At 44.2% G+C, this 20350-nt stretch overlaps 1 protein-coding gene and 1 long non-coding RNA gene across 3 annotated transcripts in view; both read right to left on the bottom strand.

Moving 5' to 3' along the window:
* The window catches only part of LOC309696396, a 17203-nt gene extending 9595 nt beyond the window's left edge, over positions 1-7608 (bottom strand). Inside the window, exon 1 of one of the 2 annotated variants that reach the window (XR_014273457.1) lies at positions 7349-7608. This is a non-coding gene — a long non-coding RNA (uncharacterized lncRNA). The remainder of the gene's footprint in view (positions 1-7348) is intronic. The other variant, XR_014273458.1, reaches the window with a different exon arrangement.
* LOC309694596 (junctional adhesion molecule-like) overlaps positions 1-20350 on the bottom strand; it is a 271132-nt gene that overhangs the window by 71183 nt on the left and 179599 nt on the right. The gene's annotated exons all lie outside the window — the stretch shown is intronic.

Below are 20350 nucleotides of genomic sequence, written 5' to 3'. Positions count from 1 at the left end.
ATTTACTGTACTATACTCTATATATTCTCATCTTTAAGCTCAGATTACAGAAAAACTGTAAGAGGTGATGCAGATATTTCACTGGATTATGAATCTAGGCCATCTCCACTCTGCACCCTGTGATCCACAGCAAAAATTACTGTACGGTTTTTGGGAAAATCCATAGTAAATATGCACAATTTACTCTACTGTACTCTATATATTCTCATCTTTGAGCTCAGATTACAGGGAAACTGTAAGAGGTGACGCAGATATCTCACTGGATTCTGACTCTAGGCTGTCGCCACTCTTCACCCTGTGATCCACAGCCAAAATTACTGTACGGTTTTTGAGAAAATTGATAGTAAACTTTGCACAATTTACTCTACTGTACTTTTAATATCCTCGTCTTTAACCTCAGATTACAGGAAAACTGTAAGAGGTGACGCAGATATTTCACTGGATTATGACTCTGGGTGACCCCCACTCTGCACCCTGTGATCCACAGCAAAAATTACTGTACGGATTTTGAGAAAATTGATAGTAAACTTTGCACAATTTACTCTACTGTACTCTATATATTCTCATCTTTGAGCTTAGATTACAGGAAAACTGTAAGAGGTGACGCAGATATCTCACTGGATTATGACTCTGGGTGACCCCCACTCTGCATGCTGTGATCCACAGCAAAAATTACTGTATGGATTTTGAGAAAATTCATAGCAAAATCTTCCCATTTTGCTTTACTGTACTCTACATATTGACATCTTTGGCCTCAGATTACAGGAAAACTATAAGAGGTGACGCAGATATCTCACTGGATTCTGACTCTAGGCTGTCGCCACTCTTCACCCTGTGATCCACAGCCAAAATTACTGTACGGATTTTGAGAAAATTGATAGTAAACTTTGCACAATTTACTCTACTGTACTCTATATATTCTCATTTTTGAGCTCAGATTACAGGAAAACTATAAGAGGTGACGCAGATATCTCACTGGATTATGACTCTGGGTGACCCCCACTCTGCATGCTGTGATCCACAGCCAAAATTACTGTACAGTTTTTGAGAAAATTGATAGTAAAATCTTCCCATTTTGCTTTACTGTACTCTACATATTGACATCTTTGAGCTCAGATTACAGGAAAACTATAAGAGGTGACGCAGATATTTCACTGGATTCTGAATCTAGGCTGTCGCCACTCTTCACCCTGTGATCCACAGCCAAAATTACTGTACAGTTTTTGAGAAAATTCATGGTAAAATCTTCCCATTTTGCTTTACTGTACTCTACATATTGACATCTTTGAGCTCCGATTACAGGAAAACTGTAAGAGGTGACGCAGATATTTCACTGGATTCTGAATCTAGGCCATCTCCACTCTTCACCATGTGATCCACAGCCAAAATTACTGTACGGTTTTTGAGAAAATTGATAGTAAACTTTGCACAATTTACTCTACTGTACTTTTAATATCCTCGTCTTTAACCTCAGATTACAGGAAAACTGTAAGAGGTGACGCAGATATTTCACTGGATTATGACTCTGGGTGACCCCCACTCTGCACCCTGTGATCCACAGCAAAAATTACTGTATGGATTTTGAGAAAATTCATAGCAAAATCTTCCCATTTTGCTTTACTGTACTCTACATATTGACATCTTTGGCCTCAGATTACAGGAAAACTATAAGAGGTGACGCAGATATCTCACTGTATTCTGACTCTAGGCTGTCGCCACTCTTCACCCTGTGATCCACAGCCAAAATTACTGTACGGTTTTTGAGAAAATTGATAGTAAACTTTGCACAATTTACTCTACTGTACTCTATATATTCTCATTTTTGAGCTCAGATTACAGGAAAACTATAAGAGGTGACGCAGATATCTCACTGGATTATGACTCTGGGTGACCCCCACTCTGCACCCTGTGATCCACAGCCAAAATTACTGTACGGATTTCTGATGAAATTAAATCCTATTCCATTACCAAACAAAATGAGTTCATTGAAGTATTTGCTTAACTACAAGAAATGTCTTTCCACACACAATTTAAATTTTTCAAAATGTCATTCACACACCACCTCAAGTATCAACTTCAGTTTTAGACATTATTTATTCAGTGCTTAATCACAACAATAGTCAACTTAAGGCACTTACATAATAAGTTAAACCTTACAATAATACATACAGAGAAAAACCCAACAATCATATGACCCCCTATGAGCAACAGTGGGAAGGAAAAACTCCCTTTTAACAGCAAGAAACCTCCGGCAGAACCAGGCTCAGGGAGGGGCGGCCATCTGCCTCAACCGGTCAGGGTGAGAAATTACATTTCTCAGATTACTGATTTCTCATATTACTACTACACAGTTTAGATACACTCAACAAAAATATAAACGCAACACCTTTGTTACTGCTCCCATTCCCCATGGGATGGACATAGAGACCGAAAATTCATTCCAGATACACAATATAACCATCCCTCCCAAACAGTGGTCACAAATCAGTCCAAATGTGTGGTAGTGGGCACATCTGCCATATTGAGATAATCCATCCCACCTCACAGGTGTGCCACATCAGGATGCTGATCTGACATCATGAGTAGTGCACAGGTGTACCTCAGACTGCCCACAACAAAAGGCCACCCTGGAATGTGCAGTTTTGTCTCACAGCAAAATGCCACAGATGCCACAAGCAATGAGGGAGCGTGCAATTGGCATGCTGACAGCAGGAATGTCAACCAGATCTGTCGCCCGTGCATTGAATGTTCATTTCTCAACCATAAGCCGTCTCCACAGGCGTTTCAGAGAATATGGCAGCACATCCAACCGGCCTCACAACCGCAGACCTCGTGTAACCACACCAGCCCAGGACCTCCACATCCAGCAGGTTCACCTCCAAGATCGTCTGAGACCAGCCACCCAGACAGCTGCTGGAACAATTGGTTTGCACAACCAAACAATTTCTGCACAAACTGTCAGAAACCGTCTCAGGGAAGCTCAACTGCATGCCCGTCGTCCTCATCGGGGTCTTGACCTGACTCCAGCTCGTCGCCGTAACAGACTTGTGTGGGCAAATGCTCACATTCGATGGCATCTGGCACGTTGGAGAGGTGTGCGCTTCACGGATGAATCATGGTTCACATTGTTCAGGGCAGATGGCAGCTGAGAATGTCCCAGTTCTTGCATGGCCAGCATACTCACCGGACATGTCACCCATTGAGCATGTTCGGGATGTGCTTGACCGGCGTATACGACAGCGTGTACCAGTTCCCACGAATATCCAACAACCTCGCACAGCCATTGAAGTGGAGTGGACCAACATTCCAAAGGCCACAATTGACAATCTGATAGACTCCATGCGACGATGTGTTGCACTGCATGAGGCAAATGGTGGTCACACCAGATACTGACCGGTTCTGGGTCCCCAGACCCCCAATAGCGCAAAAAACTGCACATTCCAGGGTGGCCTTTTGTTGTGGGCAGTCTGAGGTACACCTGTGCACTACTCATGATGTCAGATCAGTATCCTGATGTGGCACACCTGTGAGGTGGGATGGATTATCTCAATATGGCAGATGTGCCCACTACCACACATTTGGACTGATTTGTGACCACTGTTTGGGAGGGATGGTTATATTGTGTATCTGGAATGAATTTTCGGTCTCTACGTCCATCCCATGGGGAATGGGAGCAGTAACAAAGGTGTTGCGTTTATATTTTTGTTGAGTGTATCTAAACTGTGTAGTAGTAATATGAGAAATCAGTAATCTGAGAAATGTAATTTCTCACCCTGACCGGTTGAGGCAGATGGCCGCCCCTCCCTGAGCCTGGTTCTGCCGGAGGTTTCTTGCTGTTAAAAGGGAGTTTTTCCTTCCCACTGTTGCTCATAGGGGGTCATATGATTGTTGGGTTTTTCTCTGTATGTATTATTGTAAGGTTTAACTTATTATGTAAGTGCCTTAAGTTGACTATTGTTGTGATTAAGCACTGAATAAATAATGTCTAAAACTGAAGTTGATACTTGAGGTGGTGTGTGAATGACATTTTGAAAAATTTAAATTGTGTGTGGAAAGACATTTCTTGTAGTTAAGCAAATACTTCAATGAACTCATTTTGTTTGGTAATGGAATAGGATTTAATTTTATCAGAAATCCGTACAGTAATTTTGGCTGTGGATCACAGGGTGCAGAGTGGGGGTCACCCAGAGTCATAATCCAGTGAGATATCTGCGTCACCTCTTATAGTTTTCCTGTAATCTGAGGTCAAAGATGAGAATATTAAAAGTACAGTAGAGTAAATTGTGCAAAGTTTACTATCAATTTTCTCAAAAACCGTACAGTAATTTTTTCTGTGGATCACAGGGTGAAGAGTGGCGACAGCCTAGAGTCATAATCCAGTGAGATATCTGCGTCACCTCTTACAGTTTTCCTGTAATCTGAGCTCAAAGATGTCAATATATAAAGTACAGTACAGTAAATTGTGCAGTTTACTATCAATTTTCTCAAAATCCGTACAGTAATTTTGGCTGTGGATCACAGGGTGCAGAGTGGAGACAGCCTAGAGTCAGAATCCAGTGAAATATCTGTGTCACCTCTTACAGTTTTCCTGTAATCTGAGCTCAAAGATGTCAATATGTAGAGTACAGTAAAGCAAAATGGGAAGATTTTACTATCAATTTTCTCAAAAACCGTACAGTAATTTTGGCTGTGGATGACAGGGTGCAGAGTGGCGACAGCCTAGATTCATAATCCAGTGAAATATCTGCGTCACCTCTTACAGTTTTCCTGTAATCTGAGCTCAAAGATGAGAATATATAGAGTATAGTACAGTAAATTGTGCAAAGTTTACTATCAATTTTCTAAAAATCCGTACAGTAATTTGGGCTGTGGATAACAGGGTGAAGAGTGGGGGTCACCCAGAGTCATAATCCAGTGAGATATCTGTGTCACCTCTTATAGTTTTCCTGTAATCTGAGCTCAAAAATGAGAATATATAGAGTACAGTAGAGTAAATTGTGCAAAGTTTACTATCAATTTTCTCAAAAACCGTACAGTAATTTTGGCTGTGGATCACAGGGTGAAGAGTGGCGACAGCCTAGAGTCAGAATCCAGTGAAATATCTGCGTCACCTCTTACAGTTTTCCTGTAATCGGAGCTCAAAGATGTCAATATGTAGAGTACAGTGAAGCAAAATGGGAAGATTTTAATATCAATTTTCTCAAAATCCGTACAGTAATTTTTGCTGTGGATCACAGGGTGCAGAGTGGGGGTCACCCAGAGTCATAATCCAGTGAGATATCTGCGTCACCTCTTACAGTTTTCCTGTAATCTAAGATCAAAGATGAGAATATATAGAGTACAGTAGAGTAAATTGTGCAAAGTTTACTATCAATTTTCTCAAAATCCGTACAGTAATTTTTGCTGTGGATCACAGGGTGCAGAGTGGGGGTCACCCAGAGTCATAATCCAGTGAAATATCTGCGTCACCTCTTACAGTTTTCCTGTAATCTGAGGTTAAAGACGAGGATATTAAAAGTACAGTAGAGTAAATTGTGCAAAGTTTACTATCAATTTTCTCAAAAACCGTACAGTAATTTTTGCTGTGGATCACAGGGTGAAGAGTGGCGACAGCCTAGATTCAGAATCCAGTGAAATATCTGCGTCACCTCTTACAGTTTTCCTGTAATCGGAGCTCAAAGATGTCAATATGTAGAGTACAGTAAAGCAAAATGGGAAGATTTTACCATGAATTTTCTCAAAAACTGTACAGTAATTTTGGCTGTGGATCACAGGGTGAAGAGTGGCGACAGCCTAGATTCAGAATCCAGTGAAATATCTGCGTCACCTCTTACAGTTTTCCTGTAATCTGAGCTCAAAGATGAGAATATATAGAGTACAGTAGAGTAAATTGTGCAAAGTTTACTATCAATTTTCTCAAAAACCGTACAGTAATTTTTGCTGTGGATCACAGGGTGAAGAGTGGCGACAGCCTAGAGTCAGAATCCAGTGAAATATCTGCGTCACCTCTTACAGTTTTCCTGTAATCGGAACTCAAAGATGTCAATATGTAGAGTACAGTGAAGCAAAATGGGAAGATTTTACTATCAATTTTCTCAAAATCCATACAGTAATTTTTGCTGTGGATCACAGGGTGCAGAGTGGAGATGGCCTAGATTCATAATCCAGTGAAATATCTGCGTCACCTCTTATGGTTTTCCTGTAATCTGAGCTCAAAGATGAGAATATATAGAGTATAGTACAGTAAATTGTGCAAAGTTTACTATCAATTTTCTCAAAATCCGTACAGTAATTTTTGCTGTGGATCACAGGGTGCAGAGTGGGGGTCACCCAGAGTCATAATCCAGTGAAATATCTGCGTCACCTCTTACAGTTTTCCTGTAATCTAAGCTCAAAGATGTCAATATGTAGAGTACAGTAGAGTAAATTGTGCAAAGTTTACTATCAATTTTCTCAAAATCCGTACAGTAATTTTGGCTGTGGATCACAGGGTGAAGAGTGGAGATGGCCTAGATTCATAATCCAGTGAAATATCTGCGTCACCTCTTACAGTTTTCCTGTAATCGGAGATCAAAGATGTCAATATGTAGAGTACAGTAAAGCAAAATGGGAAGATTTTACTATCAATTTTCTCAAAAACTGTACAATAATTTTGGCTGTGGATCACAGCATGCAGAGTGGGGGTCACCCAGAGTCAGAATCCAGTGAGATATCTGCGTCACCTCTTTCAGTTTTCCTGTAATCTGAGCTCAAAGATGAGGACATTAAAAGTATAGTTGAGTAAATTGGGTAAATTTTATTGTTAATTTTCTCTGAATCATACAGTAATTTGGGCTGTGGATCACAGGGGGGAAAGTGGAGATTAACCAAAACTGGGAGTGGATTGTGAAGTAAAATAGTGTCAGGACAGAAAACACTGCGTTTCTAAGCCAGTCGGCACCTATACCGTAATATGCGTAAGAGTAGTGCAACAACATTTTAGGTGCGGCTGGTGGGGCGGCTAGCTTGACTGCGACTTCGTAAGTGAGGGCTCACTTGACCGCAGTCAGACACGGCTAGTGACGTCAGACTGAACAACCGGATTCTAAAGGCTGATTGCCCTCCCCCACGCTTGTACCTGTGGCTTCCTGTCCTGAGGGTTGGCTCTTCTCCTGCCCTGCACCCTTTGTTCATATTCAAAGACTATTTTTCTGTATGTATTCTTACCCCATAGCAACCGCCAGATTATAATGTTGCAGACAATCACAAACTCTACAGTCTGTCTAACTCCAGTGTATACCAAGCAATCTATTATTCTTAACAGCAACAACATAAACGGAACCCACATTAAAGTTGGCTCGGTGCTTACCTTTATATGAGCCCACAAACCGAGAGAAACTCCGTGATGAAGCTGGAAGTCTTAAGAAACAGATGAGGGAGCAGAGACCCACGTGGTTCACGCTGATCTCGGCTACGATCCAGGAGACAAGGGTGTGCAGATCGATGCAGAAATTAATCCCAACGTTGGCAGTGGTATATGTTCCTGTAAGTTTACTACTTTACTCCCGTTTCATGAAAAAGCAGCTCTCTGCTCGACTCCTCTCCTGTACACACACTTTGCTCCGCCTCCTTGTCCGGCTCTGCTGTGATTTGTTGCTGTGCGGTCACGTGACTAAGCAGACCAACGTAACCACGTGGGGTGTTATTTCAAAAGTAGCGCCTATCTCCTTTTCCTAAGCTCTTTTTCTTGCCCTCGATGGAAACGTCATCGTGGGAAGGAGATTTGCTAAGGACTCAGGGAAAGAGAGGACCGGTGCTGAGAATTGGAACAGCCTTAGGCTGTATCCCAATTCAGGTTCTGCAGCCTTAAAGTACGCAGCCTTAACGGTCCACAAGGGCCGGTACTCAAAGACCGCTAAGGCCGGAAGTGCGAGGCTTGTGAAATGCCGGTCGAGCTCCGTCGCGCTGCCCAGGTTGCCTAGCAACCATGATACTAACCGCTGGAAACGTTTCATACTGTGTTGTTTTTGTATGTATACCGAGCTTCTTATTAACTGCACGCACACACTGATCTCTGCTCCGCTTCCACTTTATTTCTCATTCTTTTTTCCTTGCCCTGAAGCTTCTTGCTCGCCAGTGAATTACACACATTGCAGCGACACAGTGCCATCTAGTGGCTGATACAAACATAGGTCAACATGCTACATCTCCCTTCTTAAAAAAAACACAACTCAGGCTTGTAAAATTTCTAAGGCAACTGAAATTACAGGAATAACATCCTGAGCACATCCATTGATAACATAGCATTCGACTCAATACTGGCTATATCACAAACATAATAAACAGATGCATTTGGTGACATCATTGGAACAACAAACATGTAAACAGCTTTTGTTTTGTTTTTTTTTGTTTTTTTGTTTGTTTGTTTTTTTTAGGGCAGCGATCCGCCTGCACCCTTTACAATATTACAGGTCCAAGACCTGTCTTGGTTTGGTAACACGCCCATATCGAGTCGTGTATCCAGGTGTTGTAATGTCTTCACCAGGGGGCTCCACAGGCGGGGGCTGAGATACCACAGGGCTGTCATCGCTGATGCCTGTTGGTTGAATGAACTCCTCACCTCCTACGCTGTTCCTGCTTCTGCGGAGGTGTCGGCGGTTACGCCGGTAAACTTGTCCTGTATCTGTGGTTATGTTGTAGCTTCTGGACGTGTCGGCACAACTTGTGACCACAGCTGGCTTCCAGGAACCGTCTTGTTGCCGGAACCGGACCGGTGTGCCAGGACATAGTTGAGGCAGAGGTCGGGCGGCTTTGTTGAAATAAGTCTGCTGGCGCTGCTGGCAGACCTCTCTCCTCTCACGCACTGTTTGCTGGCAAACTACTTGGGGTGCCAGCTGTTTTGGTGTTGCAGGGAGGATGGAGCGAAGTCTCCGGCTCATGAGTAGTTGTGCAGGCGACTTTAAGTTGTCCACAGGGGTGTTCCGGTATTCTAATAGGCTCAAGTAGGGATCCTTATGTTCCGCTTTGGCCTTGTCCAGAAGTTTCTTTGCTGTCTGGACTGTTTTCTCGGCTAGACCATTGCTCTGTGGGTAATGGGGACTAGTAGTGGTGTGGGTGAAACTCCATGACTTTGCGAACTGTTGAAACTTACTGGAAGCATAGCACGGACCGTTATCACTAATCACCGACTCTGGAATACCATGCCTAGCCATGGCTGACTTTAGTTTGTGGATCACTGCTTCTGCAGTGCAGCTGCGCAGTCTTTCCAACTCGAAGAATCTACTGTAGTAATCTACCATGATGATGTAGTCTTCCGAGTTCCAAGTGAACAGATCGGTGGCTATGACCTGCCACGGTCGTTCTGGTATTGCATGTGACAACAGGGGTTCCTTGGGGTTAGCAGCTTGTCTCTCCTGGCATGTGCTGCAGGCTCCGACTGCTTCCTCAATCTGCTTTCCCATGCCTGGCCAAAACAGAAGGTCTCTGGCTCTGTTTTTGCTCTTTTCTATACCCATATGGCTGGAATGAATCCGATCTATCATGTCCTTTCTGAGCCTTTTTGGGATGATCATTTTCTCTCCTTTAAACATGATCCCGTCTATCAGTGAGATCTCATCCCTGTGGTTCCAAAACTCCTGAATGTCAGGCGGGCATTGAGACCTTTTATCTGGCCATCCACTCAATGTGGTCCGTCTCAGGCTGTTGAGCTGAGGATCTTGGGCTGTTTCGTTTCTTATCTCTGAGAGTCTCTGATCACTGACAGGCATGTTGCTGAGGACTGAGTGGATCTGCGCATCCATCCCGTCACATAGTGATTTGTCGTGAAACTCTATGGATTTCCGGGAGAGCGTGTCGGCTACCGGGATGTCTTTCCCTGGCTTGTGGATGATGCTGATGTCGTACTTTTGCAGCTGTATTATCATCCTCTGTAGCCGTGGTGGTGCTGATGCTAGTGGTTTTTTGAGTATGGACTCGAGTGGCTTGTGGTCCGACTCAATGGTCACATGTCGACCGTACATGTACTCGTGGAACCGCTTGCAACCAAAGAGAACAGCATACAGCTCTTTTTCTATTTGGGCATAGTTCTGCTCAGTGCTGTTAAGTGACTTGGATGCGTAGGCAACTGGCTTGCCGTCCTGCAGCATCACAGCACCGAGGCCACTTTTGGATGCATCGACCTGGAGTCGTAGCGCTTTCTTGGGGTCGAAGAAGGAGAGAACTGGGCCTGGTTCTTTAGTGATCAGCTCCTTCATTCGTTGAAAGGCTCTGTCATGGTTCTTGTCCCATACAAACTCACTGTCCTGCTTTAACAGCTGGCGGAGCGGAGCATTTATCTCTGACAGGTGTGGGGCAAATCTTGCTAGATAATTAACCATCCCCAGCACTGTTTCCAATTCCGCCCTGTTCTGTGGGGGCGCCATGTCTTGGACTGCTTTTACTTTTTGTGGATCTGGTTTCAGCCCTTCGTGTGACAATGTGTGACCGAAGTAACTGACCTCTTTGACGCAGATGGTGCACTTGTCAGGGTTCAGTTTTACACCTCTCTCTCTGCTGCGCTGCAGCATGGCCCTCAGGTTGTCGTCATGCTCCTGTTTGGTTTCTCCGAAGACCAGTACGTCGTCCACAATGGCTGCCACGCCCCTCAGGCCCTCGTAGGTCTCGTCCACGCGTCGCTGGAACTCATCCTGAGCTGAGATTATGCCGAATGGCAACCTGAGGAAGCGGTACCTGCCAAACACAGTATTAAATGTGGTTAACAGAGATGATTCGTGGCTTAGCTTAATGGCCCAGTAGCCTGATCTGGCGTCCAAAACACTGAAATACTTGGCCCCAGCAAGTTTTGTGGTGACATCCTCTAAGGTGGGTAGAGGGTAATGGGGTCTTTGTATAGCCTTGTTGAGGGGTCTGGGGTCCAGACATACTCTGAGTTGGGTTTTTCCACGACAACAAGTGCATTCACCCAGTCCGTAGGATCTGTGACCTTGCATATGATTTGGTTCCTTTCCATGTTGTCGAGCTCGTCTTTGAGTCGGGCTCGCAGAGCAATGGGAATCCGACGAGGTGGGCTGACTGTGGGTGCAACGTCTGGATTTACATGGAAACTGCATTCACCAGAAAATTCTCCTATCCCTTTGAATACGTCTGCATATTCGTCTAGTATTGCCTGTGAACTGTTGGTTGTCTTGCCTCTTTCCTCCGTCACTGCCATCACAATCCTTACCAGGTTAAGGTCACGGCAAGCTTTCATTGCTAATACAGGTGGGGCGCTTGTGTTAACAACATGGAATTCCAACGTGCAGGTCTTGTCTTTGTGTTTGCATTTTAACTGGCATTTTCCTTCCACGCTGAGTGAGTGTCCCCCATAATCTGTGAGCTTGTGTGTGACAGGCTTCAGTGTCACGTGTGGGAAGAGTGTCTGGAACATGTTAGCTGGAATTGTGTTTGCTTGCGCCCCAGTGTCAACTTTAAACCTCACTGTCTGTGGGGGGGAACCAAGCTGCATGTCTGCATATGCTTGCTCATCCTTTCTTCCTTCATTTTCTATGGTGATGCTATCAATGTAGAAACAGTCTTGGTCCTCATCTGTGTCCATAGTTGACATTTCTATGTTCTCTCTCACAGTGTGTACTGATTTGAGGTGGGCTTTTGTCTGCGAAGGGAGTCTTGACCTGCATGCTCTTGCAAAATGGTTCATTTTCTTGCATTTTGCACATTGCTTCCCTTTTGCTGGGCAGGTGTCTTTATTACTGTGTTGTCCGGCACAATAGCTGCACGTTTTTAGTGTTGCATTAGCGTGTTCTTTTGGTCTCACGCTTCTTGTTTGATATTCTTGTCTGTGCGATTTCCTGCCGATGGCGTGCACAGTTTCTTGGCCCCTGGAGTGACCCATAGTTTTTAGCTGTTGCTTTGCTAGCTCGTGTGATCGTGCTATATCTATAGCTTTCTCTAGTGTGAGCTCTGCGCCTTGGCTGAGTAGCTTTTCTCGGACGTGTGGCGAGTTAGTGGCAAATACAATGCGATCCCTGACCATTTCATCTGTATTTGGGTACCCACAGTCTTTAGCAAGTAGTTTCAGTTCCGTAATAAACTGTTCAAATGTCTCATTTTCACCCTGCATCTTTTCATGAAACTTATATCGGGCGTAGATTGGGTTAGCTTTCGGTATGATGTAATCAGTGTACTTATCGTAGTACGTCTGAAGCTTTCGGGAGTCGTCTGCGGTGAGCGTCCACGTGTTGTAGACGTCCCGTCCTTTCTCACCGACCCATAGAAGAAGGTAGCTGCATTTGTCTGCCTCCTCCTTCCCCCGAAGAGGACCAGCGAACATTAGCTCGGCGTGCTGCTTGAAACGCCGCCATGCCTCGGGCAGGTTGCTGGAGTCCCAATCCATACGCGGTGTGGGAACGCCGTAAGCCTCCATGTCTGTGCTGTCCGACGGCGAGGGATTGCGTAGAATCCGCTACTCTGACACCATGTGTTGTTTTTGTATGTATACCGAGCTTCTTATTAACTGCACGCACACACTGATCTCTGCTCCACTTCCACTTTATTTCTCATTCTTTTTTCCTTGCCCTGAAGCTTCTTGCTCGCCAGTGAATTACACACATTGCAGCGACACAGTGCCATCTAGTGGCTGATACAAACATAGGTCAACATGCTACACATACAGCTTTGTTTGAGAGAAATGAAGGAGAACATATTTTGTTCATTTGTTCGTTTGTTTCTACACGAGCTTTGTGTGATTTAATAAGTATCTGAGGCTGAGACCACATGACTGTAAAACATGATTGTTGGGCTTCATTTCTGTACTGAACAGTCATTTTAAGATTAGCTAGTAAATAAAAATTATGTTGTTCATGAGACTAAAGTCAGTGTAAATATAATATTGCCAATATTATAGTTATTATATTAATCATTATTAGTTATTACAGCAGTGAACTTGAACAATTCACGTGAACAATTCACTTTTATTGTCACATCACATGTGCAGGTACACTGGGCAACAGCACCGCCTACAACTGCAAAGCTCTCCAGCGAGTAGTGCGGTGCTCTGAACGGATAATTGGAGGTGAGCTTCCCTCCCTCCAAGACATCTACAGGAAGCGGTGCCTGAGGAAAGCGGGGAGGATCATCAAGGATTCCAGTCAACCCAGCCATAAACTGTTCAGACTACTTCCATCAGGAAGGAGGTTCTGCAGCATCCGGTCCCGTACCAGCAGACTGAGAGACAGCTTCTTCCATCAGGCCATCAGACTGCTGAACACGTCATAGACACCTCACCTTCACTACTGGAACTTCAACATTATGCACTACATACCGTACAGTAATGCCACTGTTTTGCACATGTCTCAACTCTGTATATTTTATATATATTTATTATTGTTTACTCTATTTAATTTGTAAAATATGTGTACACACACACACACACACACACACACACACACAGGAAAATATTTAGTATACACATCCAGAAATGCATATACTATTATATATTGTACATATATTTATTAGTTTCAGATGTAGCCATTCTTGTATTTTGCTGTTTACATTATTGTATTTTGCACACCTCTGTTGCTTGTGAAGCTCGCACACAAGAATTTCACTCACATGTGCTGTACCAATGTACCTGCACATGTGATGTGACTATAAAAGTGATTTGATTTGATTTGATTTGGTAAATGGCCTGCATTTGTATAGCGCTTTTCTAGTCCATAGGACCCCAAAGCGCTTTACACTACATTCAGTCATTCACCCATTCACACACACATTCACACACTGGCGATAGCAAGCTACATTGTAGCCACAGCTGCCCTGGGGCGCACTGACAGAGGCGAGGCTGCCGGACACAGGCGCCACCGGGCCCTCTGACCACCACCAGTAGGTAAACATGGGGTTAGTATCTTGCCCAAGGATATTTGGCATGCAGCCTGGGATCGAACCACCGACTGATTAGTGGCTGACCTGCTCTGCCACTTGAGCTACAGCCACCCTGGTACAGCCAGTGTTGGGTAAGTTACTTTAAAATAGTAACTTAGTTACATTACTAGTTACTTCTCTCAAAAGTAACTCAGTTACTTCAAGTTACTCGTTACTTTCAAAGTAACTAGCTACTAGGGAAAGTAACTTTGGTTTTACTCAGAATTCTCTTGTTAATGTGTTTCTTCCATAACTTTGCCAGTCTTCTAGCTTGCTTACTTGCCACAAGTGCACTGTGCCACCCACCAATAGACAGGAAAAGATAATGTGCATATTTCCACGAGAGAAATCCCACGCCTGGACCGTCATTGACTGCTGCCATGATTCTAGCCTACGTCACAGCGTCATGTGCGCCTTTTACATCCAACACAAAAACTGACGTCGTGGTGCGTTGATTGTACTCAGAACTCGGAAATTCTGCCTTCTGAATAGGAAGATGTAGGCAACACCAGACTGCAGATGCAGGAAAAGGTGTTTTGTTTCCTTTGCAGAAGATCTCGGTGACCACAGGGGGTGAGGATCCTGGAGGCCCGAGACAAGAGAGGGACCGAGAAAACCTAAGCTTACACATGGAGTGTTCTCGAATGGGAGCTGGTGTTTATTACTGGACCAATTAGATGACATGAGGTTGTCTGATTTGCTGAGCCAGCACACAATGTATTGTGACCTCTGGTGTTCCAGAGGTCGAGAGAGGGAGTGTGGAGCAGGGAAATTATTTTACTGCTATTGTTAAATAATCATCATCATTACTATTGCATTAATAATAGAATCTGCAGCATTGATATTGTATTCAGAGGTTTAAACAGTGTGTGTCTTTTAGAAAGACTAAGTGCAGCAGGCTGACAGGAAGTTGCAGAGAGTTTGCAGAAGAGAAAGCAGAAGTGAAAGCAGAGTCTAAGTATTCTGAGAACCAGGTTAGACGAGGCTATTTGAATTACTAGGTTATTCAAATTGTCTGTTATACTTTTATATTCTTTTATTAAGCTCTTAGTAGAGGTTCTTGATTAAAACATTTATTTAGTAGATGACATATACATAGTCTCAGTTAGGTTGTTACACATAAGGATGAGCCTCTGTTCTGGTGAAAGGTCAGAAGTGCAACAGGTGAATTGAGAAAGAGCATTTAAGGACAAGACAGTAAGTGAGAGGTGACATAGAGGCTGAGTGAGGTCGTGACATACACCCACACACACACATGAGTTAGATTTATTTATAGGAAAGAGGTTAGTCATGTCTGGTTGTAACTGTGAAAGTGTCTCTGTAAACGAGGAACCGTTCCTTGTTGTCTCGGCAAGAAAGAGGAACAATTCACTTCAAGACAAGAACTGAAAGGTAGACAGGAAGTACCGGCCATGAAAATAGAAGACGATGTTCTTTCGAACTGTGTTAAAAGTCATTGTGGTTTTGATTTGACGTATGTATATATCCTGTCTGGGACGTATGAAGGGGCGTCATTAAATCAAACCCTGATGCTATAAAAATCTGTGTATGCTTTGATTAAGTCGAAGATCAATTGCTGTCTGCGTACAGAGTTGTTCTTCCCACACGTGTGTATTCATTAAAATCATTGTTTGACCAAGATCTTCTGGACCATGGTTGTTTGTACTCTCCTTCCTCAATATCTGAACCTTAACATTTGGGGGCTTCGTCCGGTGCTTGAGGAGGGAGGTGTAGACGGTGAAATTCGGTGGTCCGTTGTGGTCAGACAGGCAGGCGTGACCCGGCAACCAAACTGAGGGGACAGGCGCCTTTAAAAAGAGGTAGGCACAGGCCTGTTGATTCTATCCGAAGTGTGCTGAATTGGATGATAAAATTAAATGTCTATTCAGTAAAAGTTGCCGGTAAATGTCTGCTTTGATTTTGATGAGAATCTTATGACAGTACTGAGGATTTAAAGCAGTTGGACTGCTGGAAATGATTGAATGCGGTTGGACCGCTAAAAGGATTTAATATGGTTGGACCGTGTAAAGCAGTTGGACTGCTGAGTGAATTTAGTTTAGTAGGTAATTGGTGAAGTGTTTGTGACAGTAAAGTCTCAATTGAATATAAAGCCGGGCTTGGACATCAATAGAATTGCTGGTGTGATTTTATGGGGTGTTTTCAAAGTAATTAAAGTTTTTAGGACGGGAGCGGGGCTCCTAGGACTGCACCAAGTTCAGGGGTGGGAACCCCCTCCCTTTTCCAGACGTGGGAAAGGGTCCTCCGGCGTGAGGTTATCCCAGGTGGCACCTGCCAATGACTTGGGACCTTGGTTCAAAATAGCCACTGGTATTTACCAGTTTGTCGTCCGGGACGACGGGGTGCAGTGTTTGGACAGTAGAAACTGGGTTTCGGGCGTGAAACCTTAACTTAAAACTTCGGGGAAAGCCTTGGCTGTGTAATGCCAAAAATAGAGCTTCAGGCAAAGTTTGGGTTGGTTAACGCTTATAAATTTATTTAGGAAATAGGAATCGGGCCACGGTCCGGGACCGAGACTGGTTAATTGGTCGCAAAAAACTCAGGGAGTTTATCGGTTGGACCGTTATGTTAAATTTGTCGAAATTCGGTAGGTGTTAAAAGGCCTAAAATCTGTGCAGTTGTAAATATAAGACGTCTGTGTAATATAAAATATTTGGTGTGAGAGGAGGCTGTGTCGAGTCAGTAATGCACTGACTGCCTGCTGCTATTTTTAGACGGAGTGTGTGTGAGTGTGAAAATGCAAATGAGTAAGTAGTGAACTGTTTAAGCCATAGCTGGTTTTACAAATACTGCTGCAAACATTGTTGAGTGTGTGTTTAAATGCCATTTATGTTTATTAGAGGACTATTAAATAAAGTATTGAGTTGCCGTAGTGGATGTATAGTAATTGACTGAAGTTGGATGTAGATATATAAATATATTGAGTGCACTGTATATACTTAAGACTAACATATTACTTCTTTCCAGCAGTAGTTGCTGGTGTGTTTTATTTTTTCAATTTCTTGTGTGTGCGGTGAGAATTAATAGAGGTTTCAATCGTTTTTTCTTTGTTTTTGTTTACTTGCTCTTTCTGATTATGACAAGCATGTCTAAAATACTCTTAGGAAAGCGTGTTTTGAGTTATATTCCTCAACTCTAGTCACAGTTTAAGTGTGTGAATGCGGTGAGTAGAAGGTTTTGAATGATAAATAAAGGTGTGAGAGGATTATGAAATCATTGTGTGATTGATGCTACATTTTAGATCAAAAGTTAGTAGAATTACAGAGGGTCTGTAGATTGTAAAATAAGTTTGATTAGCCTGCAGAAACAGCAAAGCAGCTTGAGCTGCTCTGAGCAGCTGCGTGCTGTGTGTGTGTAACAGGAAATGGTGTGGGTGACAGGAAGTTTGCATGCCCATATAAGGTGACAAGTGAGCACCCAGAGAGATAAGTTAGACTCTAGCCAAATGAAGCGAAGGGAGGTTTTAAGAAAATAAATGAAAAAGATATTAATCGTATGCTTTAGTGTGTCAATACAGGTTACAGATGAATAAAGGTGGACTTCTCTCAACCTGGAATTTTGAGTACGGCGCCAAAACCAGTAGAGTAGCCAGGTCCAAGGCCTGATGAACCACCAGAGAGGGACCGAGAAAACCTAAGCTTACACATGGAGTGTTCTCGAATGGGAGCTGGTGTTTATTACTGGACCAATTAGATGACATGAGGTTGTCTGATTTGCTGAGCCAGGACACAATAATGTTCCAGAGGTCGAGAGAGGGAATGTGGAGCAGGGAAATTATTTTACTGCTATTGTTAAATAATAATATAATCTGTAGCATGGATATTGCATTCAGAGGTTTAACAGTGTGTCTTTCAGAAAGGCTAAAAGTCACAGGCTGACAGGAAACAGGCTTGCAGAGAGTTTGCAGAAGTGAAAGCAAAGTCTAGGTTATTCAAAAGATTCTGTTATACTTTTATATTTTTATATTAAGCTTTTAGTAGAGGTTCTTGATTAAAACATTTATTTAGTAGATGACACATACATAGTTTCAGTTCGGTTATTACATATCTGAGAGTGGTTTCTGTCTCTCTGTCTGGTTAGAGGTCAGGAGCTAGTCGGCGAGGTGAAACAGGGTGCAATTGATGTCAACACATACACACACACATTAGTTAGATTTATATATAGGAAAGAGGTTAGTCATGTCTGGTTGTAACTGCGAAAGTGTCTCTGTAAACGAGGAACCGTTCCTTGTTGTCTCGGCAAGAAAGAGGAACAATTCACTTCAAGACAAGAACTGAAAGGTAGACAGGAAGTACCGGCCATGAAAATAGAAGACGATGTTCTTTCGAACTGTGTTAAAAGTCATTGTGGTTTTGATTTGACGTATGTATATATCCTGTCTGGGACGTATGAAGGGGCGTCATTAAATCAAACCCTGATGCTATAAAAATCTGTGTATGCTTTGATTAAGTCGAAGATCAATTGCTGTCTGCGTACAGAGTTGTTCTTCCCACACGTGTGTATTCATTAAAATCATTGTTTGACCAAGATCTTCTGGACCATGGTTGTTTGTACTCTCCTTCCTCAATATCTGAACCTTAACAGTTGCTAACTCCGGGTCCGATAACAGGCACCACACCCACAGTAGATGTGCTCGGTGTGAGGTCTCGCAGCAAGCTATCAAATGCTGCGGATTTTTCGGCTTTTAAAAAAAACGCTATATGTCGCCAGGTGTTTCATCAGATTTGAGGTGTTAGCTCCTTTGCACAGTATCACAGTATCACCTTAAAGCACTTGTTGCAGGCTGCAGAGTTTGCATATTTTGCTGTGAAGTACAGCCAGACTTTGACAGCTTCGCCTTGGTCATTTTTAATCTATAGCTCTGCTCTAAAAGAACGTACGTACCTGGACCTGCCTACTATCCTCGGAAACGTAAAATGATTGGCTAGAAGTGTATCACAGCTCAGGGAAAAAAAGCACCGAAATAAAGCACCGAAATGTGCGCTACTTTTCGGTCTGGTTACTACCGTTTATGTCAGAACCGGTGCCATCATGGCACCGGATACCGGGAACCATCCCTACTGGTGACACACCCGCACCCCAAGCCCTACTTGTGTGGGTGGGTGTGATGGTGCAGGAAGAGGGAGGCAGCCGGGGATGGGGAGGAAAAGATGGGAGGAGCAAGATACCCCTCCCTGGGGCCAGCTCCCCCACTGACCCCAGTAGGCAACCCCCGTCCTTTGGCAACACCAAGGCAAGGGAGCCCAGGCCTATCCTACGGCAACAGGACCCGGGGCAGCCCACCCGACCCCACCGCAGAGGAAACTGTACCCACCTTAACATTCAGTCATCTCCCAGACTGCACAAGACAGCAGACACCCAGCTTAAGTTTATTCTCCACCTCTCCTGTGACTCTCCCCCAACTGCAGAGTGGACTCCTGCAAGGATGGAACAAACTCCCTGTCAGTTGAAGAGCCCCCTAGTTAGGCCGATGCGCCGGAGGCCCCCTGCTGTGCCCCTGTGCACCCACCGGCCCACAACCTCAGCGATGCACCAACAAGGACCTAAGCCCCCAAGACCCAGCCAGAGCCCTAGCATGGAGGCGAAGCACCCCCGAACCCCAAGCCCCCACGCCTGCCCCGGATCCACTCAGCGGCAGCCAGACTACAAGGCCAGTAACCTACGTCCGCCAGCACAGACCCTCCCCCAGCCCTGCTGCACACAGCCGCAAGAGCAACCAGAGTCACTAACCAGGTTATGACCACAACCCCTGGGTTAAGCCATCCAGTGATTACGTCCCTAGGGATTCTCCAGACGACCTAAGCCTGTCCCTACCTCCACATCAACCAAAATGGCGAAGGCGGGACCAAACATCGATCCCCCACCCCCGCTAGGTGATGGAGCCGATCAAAGTAGCCCAGAGGGATTGATGTAATGTGGCGGTAGAGGCTGTCTCGAGACTAATGTGATCTATTAGATGGTTTCTGTATTGGCTAGAGTTACGATTATTTTTATTTTTCCAGTTCATGATGTAGCCGGATGGGCTACTCGCCCTTCTTTTTCTCTCTCTCTCGCTCGCTCTACCACCCTCGCTCTCTTTCCGCTGCACTCGCTCCATGTATCATGTGATTGGGTTAATTAGGAACCCACCTGCATATTGATTACAGGGTGGTGTTTACCTGTATAAAGGGAAGCCGGTTTTTTTGTTGGATCATTCCTCCCGAGCTTCTGGTGCGATACAGCAGTAAATGCTGGCCTATTGGTTAATTTACCGATACAATCGGATTATGTGACTGCTACAGGTAGGCCTCCTTTCGACCTCTTTCTCTCAAAAGTCAGTAACTGGTAGTCATAATTCTGCGGCCCGCTATAGCGCGGCTGTTTCTCTTTGGTTACTCCAGCTGTGGTGGAGAGACGCGTGAGTTGCGTGAGTTGCGTGAGTTGCGTTCACCGTACA

Source organism: Aulonocara stuartgranti (assembly GCF_965226115.1).
Source record: "Aulonocara stuartgranti genome assembly, chromosome: 3".
Lineage (NCBI taxonomy): Eukaryota > Metazoa > Chordata > Actinopteri > Cichliformes > Cichlidae > Aulonocara > Aulonocara stuartgranti.
Note: the sequence above shows the minus strand (reverse complement) of the source record. Positions and strands in the feature narration are given on the sequence as shown.